General features: G+C 45.4%; 1 long non-coding RNA gene across 1 annotated transcript in view; it reads left to right on the top strand.

Annotated features, from left to right (window-relative positions):
* The first annotated feature begins 10,083 nt into the window (after positions 1–10,083).
* LOC125168636 (uncharacterized) overlaps positions 10,084–10,753 on the top strand; it is a 35,588-nt gene continuing 34,918 nt past the window's right edge. The window contains exon 1 of the long non-coding RNA XR_007153228.1: positions 10,084–10,299. This is a non-coding gene — a long non-coding RNA (uncharacterized LOC125168636). The remainder of the gene's footprint in view (positions 10,300–10,753) is intronic.

Below are 10,753 nucleotides of genomic sequence, written 5' to 3'. Positions count from 1 at the left end.
CTCTCTCTCTCTCTCTCTCTCGTCTAGCCAAATCCTGAACAGTCTGGCTTGTGAATGGGCCATCGGCTAGTTTCCCCGGATGCTGTCACGTAGCCCAGCTCTCTCCAACCTGCCCACCGGGCTTGCTTCTGCTAGAAGTTTGGGGCAGCATTTTTCTACCTTTCTTAGGGGTGCTGGTTGTAGAGCCCCCAGAGTCTAACCTGAATCCCAAAATCTCTCTGCTCTGCCATTTTCCCAGGGCACAGAGTGGGCCTTCCTGTAAGAGAGGCTCTTGAGAGCCAGCTCTGTTATTCTGGACCCTGAGGTGACGCCAGCATAATCCTTGCTACACTTTCCGCCCTGCCAAGACGCCTCCCTTCACATAGGCTGTGCCTCCTCCGCTCAGTTGTTACTTCTCAGGGCAGCCTCCTCTGACCCACAGACCAGATCAGATCTCTCGGAGGTTTGCTCCCTCCCCTCTGTAGCTCTTACGAGAGTTTGTAATCCTATATTTGATTTGTATCTACATCCCCCTTGAAAAGATAAGGCCATGCAAGGCAGCAATTTTGTCTTTTGCCCACTGTTGCATCCCCAGCATCTTGCACCCCTGGCCTGTGGTAGGGGCTCAATAAATATTTGTTGAACGAGTGGATGAACTAGGATTTCACTTCATTACATGTCAAGCTTTTGAGAGCCTGTCTTCAGCAAACTCCTTGCTCTACGATGGCAAAGAAAACACTTTTGGAGGCGGTCTCTCACCGGTGCTCGTTGCTTGTGTGAGCACCACGATATTTCTACTTGTGGGCTCGATACTCCGACCCCATATTTTATTAAAGTATTTCGTTCGGGGCGGTAAAAAACACTGTGTTACTGGCTTGCGGGTGGTTAAACCTGGCTCTGGGGGAAGGGGTCATGTTACGACACTGCAGATAAGTGAGCATATCAGTGCCAGGCAGGGAGGAGGCTAGGAGAACACCCAGGTCCTGCCTGGGGACATTCAACCTCCTCCCGTCCGCTGTGCGGATTGCAGAGGGCTTAAAGAAGGAGGGGACAGTCCCAGAACCAAGTGCCAGGTATTCCTATGACCCCCCACAGCCATGAGGTGGCTCTTTGATGGGGGATCTCAGAATGGGACTGTGTGGTTAGCATACAACATTTCCGGGTTTGCTTTGTGGTTTGTCAGCACCCTGGGGCTGTTGGAAGGTGGCAACAATGTATTTAAACAAGATGGACAGCAAAGCAGCTGTGATGTAGAAGGATGAGGCCCTTCGGAGTCAGAAGGGGCAGTAAGAGTTACCCATCAAAAACGAACCCCCACTGGGGCACCTGGGTGGCTCAGTAGGTTACGCGACCGACTTTGGCTTAGGTCATGATCTTGCAGTTCGTGGGTTCGAGCCCCGCATCAGGCTCTGTGCTGACAGCTCAGAGCCTGGAGCCTGCTTTGGATTCTGCGTCTCCCTCTCTCTCTGCTTCTCTCTCTCTCTCTCTCTCTCTCTCTCTCTCCCTCCCTCTCTCTCTCTCTCAAGTGAATAAACATTAAAAAAAAAAAAAAAAAAAAGAACCCTCATTGAATGCAAGAAGCTCCTGGGAAGCAGTGTGGGGAAGGTGAAAAGAGGACCAGGCATGTTGTCAAGGTAATGACCATGCTACTTGCCGTGGGTGGGCGCTGTGATGAGTACTTTGCATGCATTGTCTCATTTAATCCCACAGTAGCCGATAAGGGTTCTTATTATCACTATTTTTCAGATAATAAAACTGAGTGTCAGGGTAAAAAAATGTGCCAAAGGTAACGCAGTTAAGGAACCGTCAGAGTCAGGATTTGAAGCCAGTTCCATGTGACTCTACGTCAACCCACTTAGTACCCGGATACACTGCCCATTGGGAAAGTTGGCTTTGAGTCCTGATTCTTCCATTAGGGCTGTGTGTCTTGAAGCAATCGCTTCAGTTCTGCAGAAGTTTTATTATCTGTACAATGTGAACAATAATACCTACAGCAGAGAATTAGATGAGACAATGTCCCTCACTAAAACTGTGCCAATCCGGGGCGCCTGGGCGGCTCAGTCGGTTGAGCGTCCAATTTCGGCTCAGGTCATGATCTCGCGGTTCATGAGTTCGAGCCCTGCATCAGGCTCTGGTGCTGACAGCTCAGAACCTGGAGCCTGCTTCAGATTCTGTGTCCCCCCTTTCTCTCTGTCCCACCCCTGCTTGTGCTCTGTCTCTCTCTGTCTTTCAAAAATGAATAAAGATAAACAAAAATTAAAAACTGTGCCAATCCATGAGCCACTAGCCACATGTGGCTCCTGAACACTTGTAAAGTGCCTAGTCTGAATTGATATGTCCTGCAAGTGTGAAATACACAGATTCTGAATACTTAGTATGAAAAAAATGCAAGGAATCTCATTAATAATTTTTCCTATGGAAGATATGTCACAATGATAATATATCAGGTTAAATAAGATATATTACTAGAATTTTCACCTGTTTCTTTTTTTTTAATGTTTATTTATTTTTGAGAGACAGAGAGAGACATGGCATGAGTGGGGAGGGGCAGAGAGAGAGAGACACACAGAATCCGAAGCAGGCTCCAGGCTCCGAGCTGTCAGCACAGAGCCTGACGCGGGGCTCAAACCCACAACCTGCAAGATCATGACCTGAGCCGAAGTCAGACACTTAACCGACTGAGCCACCCAGGCTCCCCCTCTTTATTTTTTTTAATGTGGCTACTAGAAAATTAAAATTGTACATATGACTTACATTATATTTCTATTGGACGGCTCAACTCCAGAGCACTGTAAAGATGAGTGATTATTGTTATGGTAATTTCACACAGAACCATATTCCATTTCACCACTGAGGTCAACACCTAGACAGTCTGACATAGAACGAGTCCCCATTTTTCTATAAATGTGAGTTTTAATGAATTTTAAAAGATGAAGGTTTTATTTATTTATTTATTTATTTTCTTTGAATATAGTCGATGCTTAGAAACAAGCTGTAGGTTTTAATCTTTTTGAGTCCGGTCTTTCTGATGCGTGTCTCGTCCTTCAAATAAACAAGGTCTTCCAGGTGGAGGGAAGTCTCCGTGTCTGGAGAAGTGAACCCACTCAAAGTATATAGGTGACAATTCAAAGCATTCTGACCCAGATTCTTTATTCAGGTGACTGGAGCATAAGCTGCATCTCATGGAGCACAAAAATCACTTTTCCTTACACCTGGCAGAAATGATGCCTTTTTTTTTCTTTCATTGCATATCATATGTTGCACATCCCTATTCATCATAATGTATGAATCACTGCAATTGTTTCAAACCACTGTCTATGAAAGCATATCATTCATTTTTTTAATCAAAAAAAATTTTTTAATGCTTCTTTATTTTTGAGAGACAGAGGGAGTCAGAGCATGAGTAGGGGAGGGGCAGAGAGAGAGAGGGAGACACAGAAACCAAAGCAGGCTCTAGGCTCTGAGCTATGAGCATAGAGCCCGATGCAGGGCTCAAACTCACAAGCTGTGAGATCATGACCTGAGCGGAAGTCAGACGCTTACCCGACTGAGCCACCCAGGTGCCCCTCTTTTTTTTTTTTTTTTTTTTTTTTGAGAGAGAGATGGAGGGAGGCGCAGAGGGAGAGAGAGAGAGAATCTTAAGATGAGAGAATCTGTGCTGAGTGTGGATCCCGATGCAGGGCTCAGTCCTACGCCCCTGGGATCATGACCTGGGCTGAAATCAAGAGTTGGACGCTTAACCAACTGAGCCACCCAGGCGCCCCTGAAAGCATATCATTTCAATACATGTCTAAATTTCATCTTGTTACTTTTGACCCATCATTCCAGTCTAGAAAATGTGGGATCTTGATTCTCTCACTGAGCATCATGCCATCCCTTTCAGCTTTGTATTTGTCTGCAAATTTCATTTTAGACTTTGTATTGTTCATCCAGGTCACTAAATGAGAACACGGCTAAAGAAAGAACAGTCAACTTAATGATAATCTTCATAAGAACCGAGGGACCAAACTTATGTAGCTGAGATAGACGACTGATCTACATTCCATATTGAAGTGATAGCCCAGGAGAAAGCACCCTATAATGAAAGGATTTTTGTTTTAGTTAGGGTGATGCTACCTGCTGTAATGTCTGAACCCCAACATTTCAGAGATTTAACACCACAGTGGTATATTTCTCCCTCATAACAGTCCAATGTTAATGGTTTCGGTTGGTATTTATTCTTCCTCTAGCGATTTAGGCTCGGGGCATCCCCGCCCCTCCCCATCACAGCATTATACCATCTCCCAGGGCTTTGTTATCCTCTGCAGCCAGTCAGCAAAGAGACAACTTAAGAAACCTACATTTCTTTTTTTTTTTTTTTTAATGTTTTATTTATTTGGGGGAGATAGAGTACGAGTGGGGGAGGGGCAGAGAATCTGAAGCAAGAAACCTACATTTCTTAAACCTGGCTTGAAAGTGGTACACAGTGACTTCTGTTCATATTCCATCAGTGTGAATTTAGCACGTGGTCCCTCCTAGACATAAGAGGAGCTAGAAATACAGTTCCTGGTTGGGGAGCCCCTTTCTAGAAAACCACTGTATGATGAAAAAGGAGCATGGAGTCTCATAGACTGCCCTCCATCTCTACTATCTAATGGATGGAAATTATATCCCTAAGGATGAATGCAAAAATGTCTGAATGTGTTTGGAGACTTCACCATTCAATATACCTATTGTCACTGCTTCCCCCAAGCACATTCGATAACACACTGCACTACATAAGAAATAGGGATAATAAAAGATTGCATAATTACTCATGCTTTATAGGGATACTACATTATTGCCCCAAAAGCAATGGTCATAAAAGTGTTCCCTCGAGTTGGAATGAATTAGGCATTGGAGAGTGAAGGAGGGCGTGGCAAGATGGCTACCATCCACCTCCATTCACTCCATTAGGAGGGTAGATGTAGAGAGAACTCAAGATACATCAATTCAAGGGAGATACGTCAATTCAAGGGAGACTGCAGTCTGGCCTCCTCTGTATCACCCCTGAAGTTGGTAAAAGAGAAGCGAAGTATCACCTCTTTTCCTTTTTTAATTTTAGTAACAAAAACCACATCGTTATTCATATTTGCTCTCTCCTGGCCAACGTTTCTGGATGATTTGTCTTAGAAAGATGACTTAATACCTAAATTGTCATATAAATATGTGCAAAATTATGTAAAATATTAAAGGGTAAACATGAACAATGACCCTGCAATTTCTCTATATTCCCCACAGTGCTTAGCAGTGCCTCGCCACAGCAGGCATCTGCTAAATATGTATTGATTTTTGATGGATTGAGGTGGGTCCAGAGTTTGTTATGATTGTACCTTACCTGAGTATTCTGTTCAAAAATATTTATTGTAATAGTTTTATATAGAGTAGAGGCATCAATTCCCTTCATGAATACTTCTTCCTTTGATGTGAAAGCATACATTCTATAAAAATATACCCTAAGTTGAGATTTCCCAGCTCTGAATCGGCTCTCCAGCTCTGACTCTGCTCTCCAGCTCTGAATCTGGCAATTGGTCAAGGAATTAAATCTCTGTTCTTTATGTGATGAAAACATAATAAGTAAAACCATCTAAAAATATCTGAATATGGACATTTTTCTGTTTAAAAGAGCAGTCACTTTTATCATATCTTGCTTACTTATGTACTAATGTGAGGCAGGCAGGGAATCAATGATATGCAATAAATGCCTTGTAAAGAGTCTTATAAAGGGGCACCTGGCCGGCTCAGTCAATGGAGCACTCAATTCTTGATCTGGGGATTGTGGGTTTAAGCCCCATGGTGGGTGTAGAGATTATTTAAATAAATAATAAATCAATAAACTTTTAAAAATAGTCTCTTAAAAATATAATATATTCTGTTGTTTTCATAAGCTCCTCCCTTAAAGTGGGAAGGTCATTTTATCTATGACTAAGTCCCAGCAACCACACACACAAAATGATTGATATATTTAACCACACTAAAAAGGAAACACTCCTGCATGGCAAAAATACTGTAAGCAAAGCTTCAAAAGACAATGTAAAATTTGGGGAAATATCTGCAACTTGAATAACGAAAATCTTATTTCCCTGTTATACAGAGGACTCTTGAAAATGAAACAAAAACCAGAAACAAAACCCACTAAGACTCTAGCAGAAAAATGAGCAAAGGATATAAAAGATTATACACGGAAAAGAAATACAAAGACCCTTACTTATATGACAAGATGGTCAACCTCATTCATAAGTGTAAGTGAAAACGACACTGAGAGAACATCTTCACTAAGAGTTTGGCAAAAATCTAAACTTTTGATACGACACTGTGTAGGCGAGGGTGTGGGGAAACAGGGGAGGGTCATGTGGGACAATCTCTGTGGAGAGCAATTTGATAATATCCCTCAAAACCGAAAATGCACTTACCTTTACACCCAGCAAATCCACTTCAAGGAATGTATCTCAAAAATATAACAGGTGCAAAATTACCTGTATACTGGGTCATTCATTGCCTTATTGTTTTTTCGGTTTTTGTTTTGTTTTGAGAGAGAGAGAGGGCACAAGTGAGCAAGGGACAGAGAAAGAGAATTCCCTGAGGGGCAGAGAGAGAGAGAGAGAGAGAGAGAGAAGTGGGGCTCACCCGAAGCGGGACACAAGCTCACCAGATGTAGGGCTGGAACTCAAAACCGTGAGATCATGACCTGAGCCAAAGTCAGATGCTTAATGACTGAGCCACCCAGGCTCCTTGCCTTATTGTTTTTAATAGCAAAAACACTGGAAACAATCTAAATATCTATAGATAAGAGGACTGGATAATTAATTCACGGCTCATTCATACAGTGGAACATTATCATACTATGAAAAGTACATTTTTTTTTTTAATGAGGAACCTGTCTGTATGCTGGCATGGAAAGATCTTCAAGATACATTAAGGGGAAAAAGCAAGATGCAGAACTGTGTGAACAGTATGCTACATTTTGTGAAAAAAAAAAAGGGGGAGATTATTCCTGTGTGCTTACTGGCACCTAAAGAAACTCTGGGATCAGATAAACAACAGTGGAGGAGGGGCAGATGAAAACCAGTAGCTAAGGAAGGAGACTTTTGTGAAAATGTTTCAAAAACTCTCCTAATGTTTGAACCTGGGTAATGTATTGCCTAATCAATAAGCTAAATTTTAAAAAGTAATGAGATCTCAGAGAACTTTGAATGCAGTGTTGGTAGGATGATGATGGTCTTGGGAAATGTGAATTTTCATGGCCAGTGACTTTATTGTATGGTATAGATCATCTTGTATGACTCAGTAATTGCTGCTTCTGCCCAAGTCTTGTCTTCTCAGCAAAACCACCAGCCCTCACCTCTGCTGGAGCCTCCACATAGGTTAACCTAGGCAGCCAGCAGGGGTCTAAGGACAACTTGTTGATTGATTAGGCCTCTCAGACTTTCATCTCTTTCATCATGAGCACTTCTTATGCATTTTCCCTTCTTCCTTTCAAATAAATCAAAATATTAGCACGAAAGGACAAGTAAGAAGATAGAAAGTTGCCAGGTAAATTGGGCCTCCTGAGAGTGTATCTTCAGATTTTTAAAAAAGGCAGTTTCCATCTCATTGATGAAAATGTGTTTGCTCTCTATTTAGTCAATTACCTATTGTATGTTGGATGGTATTTTCTGGTTCAAATGGCTGTCTGTATCAAACGCCAACATTTAAAAATCGATTTCCTCTCTATAAAAAATCTATTTCCTCCACTCCTGTTTCAATGTCAACAACGCTATTGTTAGAATCTTTGAATTGGTGTCTTTCCAGCCAAAGGATAATTCAGCTGAGATGTTTGATTTTATGATACAAATGTGATCTCGCTTCTTCATGTGAGCTGCCTCCTGAAAAATCACTTAGTGGAGAAGAGACAAAAAGACGCAAGAGGCCAGCGCGTGCTGTGCAGGCTGCTGGCGTCGGCCGCAGCAGGGGCAGCCAAGTCTGAAAGACGCGGGCCAAGGCCAAGGCCGGAGGGGGCTCCCGGATCCCCTCCAAGAGGTGGAAACCCGTCCTCCACCAGCCTCTGGAGGTGGAGTGGATTCCCCCTGCAGAATCCGCAGAGAATTATCCCGGGCAAAGAGCTCTGGTGTTTCACCCGGAGCCGGGGTGGAAAGGGCAGCTTACTGCCTTGCTTCCTGGTGCGGAAGTCTGAGAGAGCTGTGGCGGGCCAGGGGGTGTGGTCGGCCACACCCCAGGCTGGATCCCAGGGGCCCAGCTGGAGTGCACACGGCCCTCCCCCAGGACGGGGAGAGGGCCCCTCAAGGCTGGCTCCCCTTGGGTATAGTAGCATCCTCTTCCCTCACACCTTACAGCCTGTCCTCTTCCCGGCCCCAGCTTTCTCTTCTCCGTTATCCCCAACTAGAGAAAGACTCCAGAACACACATACTTGGGCAAGTTATTTTGGGGGCAATAAATGAAACTGGCAGGGCCTCAGTTTCCTCTTTTTATGATATCAACCTTTACAACCTTTAGAAAGTGATTTGACAGTGTCCTATAAAGTTAAATAGACACTATTCAACTTGTAAGTACCAAGAGAAACGAAAATCTTTGTCCACGGAAACACTTGCCTACAAATGTTTATAGCAGCTTAATTCACAACAGCCAAAGACTAGAAACAACTCAAATGTCCATCAACAAATAACTGAAAACACACTGTGATGTATTCTTACGACAGGATACTCCTCAGCAACAAAAAGAACAAACTACTGATGATACCTACATGCTTAAGCATGACTAATCTCAAATGGGTTATGCTAAATAAGCTGGACTATGATTCCATTTAAATGAAGTTCGGTAAAAAAAAAAAAAAAAAAGCTAATCTGTGGTATAAGAAATCAGAAACAGTGGTATTGTTGGATGGTATAGACTGAGAAGGGCAGAGGGAACTTTCTGGAGTGATGGAAATGTTCTATATCTTTTTTTTTTTAATGTTTATTTATTTTTGAGAGAGAGAAACAGTGTGAGTGGGGAAGGGATAGAGAAAAAGAGGGAGACACAGAATCCGAAGCAGGCTCCAGGCTCTGAGCTGTCAGCACAGAGCCTGGCATGGGGCTTGAACTCGTGAAACAGGAGAGATCATGACCTGAGCCGAAGTGGGATGCTTAACCCACTGAGCCACCCAGGCGCCCCCCGCCTTTTTTTTTTTTTTTAATTTTTTCAGATGTAGCTATTTAAACTGCCTTACCATGAGACTGCTTAGGACAGGAGAAAGAGCTTGACTGCTTCTGTTTAAATGCTGGTTCAGTCCTTATTACATGTGATATTGAGGATGTTACTTAACCTCTCCAAGCCTCAGTTTCCTCATCTGTAAAATGGGAATAATACCTACCCCATGTGGATTTGGGGCACAATTGTATGAGAGAAAGTACTGCGTTTCAGAAATAAAAACTATTGCTGATCTCTGCAGAAGGGGAACGCTGGTGATGTGAGGGTCTTTGTTTAGCACCATGTCCAGCGTGGGTGAGAGCATGCCTCTTCAAGAGCATTTCCAGGAAGGCAGGACCTAGCTGCTCTTCTCTGCATGAGGAAGGGGGAGAGATGCCGAAGCTGAGAGGAAACTCTTGGAGGGAGTGCTTGGGACTGGGCAAGATTCAGAGCCCTCTCAGAGGAAGGGTGGATGAGGAACACCCTAAAAGGCGAATCAGGGAAGAGATGTCTAATGGAAGGAAATACTGCACCCTGCTGTATGCGTAGTCTCCTCTCTACGCCTCCAAAAACAAAAACAAAAACAAAAACAAAAACAAAAAAACAGTCTACAAGATAAAGCTCTTGTGTAAGTGGACCTTTTGGAGGAGTGAGGGGAGTTGGTAAATCCTGCTTCAAGGGTGGCACAGGGAGGAAAGGTAGGCTGCAAACACCCAAATCTGGTGGATCTGTGTGTCTGGCACAGTCCTGAGTGCAGGGTACAGGCTTAATAAATGACAGACATTTAACGTCGTGTGGACCGGACTGGCTGAGGAACCTGCCTCACTGCAAACGGTGGGCTGAGGTCTGAGCTCCGAAGCGAGTGTTTCTATGACAACAGCAGCGTCTTTGCGCCCCGGAGTGGGCGCGTGGGGTGGGGACGCGGCTGAGGTGAGCTCCAGTTGGCCTCACCTGTGGGCCAGCAAAACCTCCCTGTCTGGGGCGCCAATGATTCCCTCTCACGCTCCACTCTGGCTTCGTGTCTGTCACCGGCGCCGCGCAGGGAGCCCCGAGCCGCCTCTCAGCTGTCGCGCCCCGCTGTGAATCTCGCCCACGCCTTCCGCGGGAGCTGGCCACAGAGGCCCACAGCTCGGGCAGGTGACAGGACCCTGTGTTCTCCTCGAGCTGTCCTCACTGTGGCCCTCGGCCACCCGGACTCCCCAGCCAGCGAGCCGGGGGAGTGCGAAAGGACGCGCCGCAGGGCCCAGCGCTCTCTCCCCACGGGCCGGGCTGGGGTCAAGGTCTCGGCTCCTTTCGCTCGCAGCACCGCCCCCTGGCGCTGAGCCGGCGGGAACGTGCCGGCCGCCTCTGCGTGGATCTCGCGCAGCCGGTTCGGCCGCCGCCGACGGGGCGGAGACTGGGCGCCCTCTTGGCCCCGGCGGCCGGCAGGGAGGGGGGCCGCCAACCGGATAACCGCCGCGGGCGGAGAGCGCGGCCGTGTGCCTCCCCGGGGGCCTGTGCTCTGTCTGGTCGGAACAGAACGTTTCACACCGCAGATCTAAAACTACTCTCCCGACGTTGCTTGGGTTGGGACAGGCCTGTGTGAAACAGG

This window comes from Prionailurus viverrinus, chromosome B3 (genome assembly GCF_022837055.1).
Source record: "Prionailurus viverrinus isolate Anna chromosome B3, UM_Priviv_1.0, whole genome shotgun sequence".
NCBI lineage: Eukaryota > Metazoa > Chordata > Mammalia > Carnivora > Felidae > Prionailurus > Prionailurus viverrinus.
Note: the sequence above shows the minus strand (reverse complement) of the source record. Positions and strands in the feature narration are given on the sequence as shown.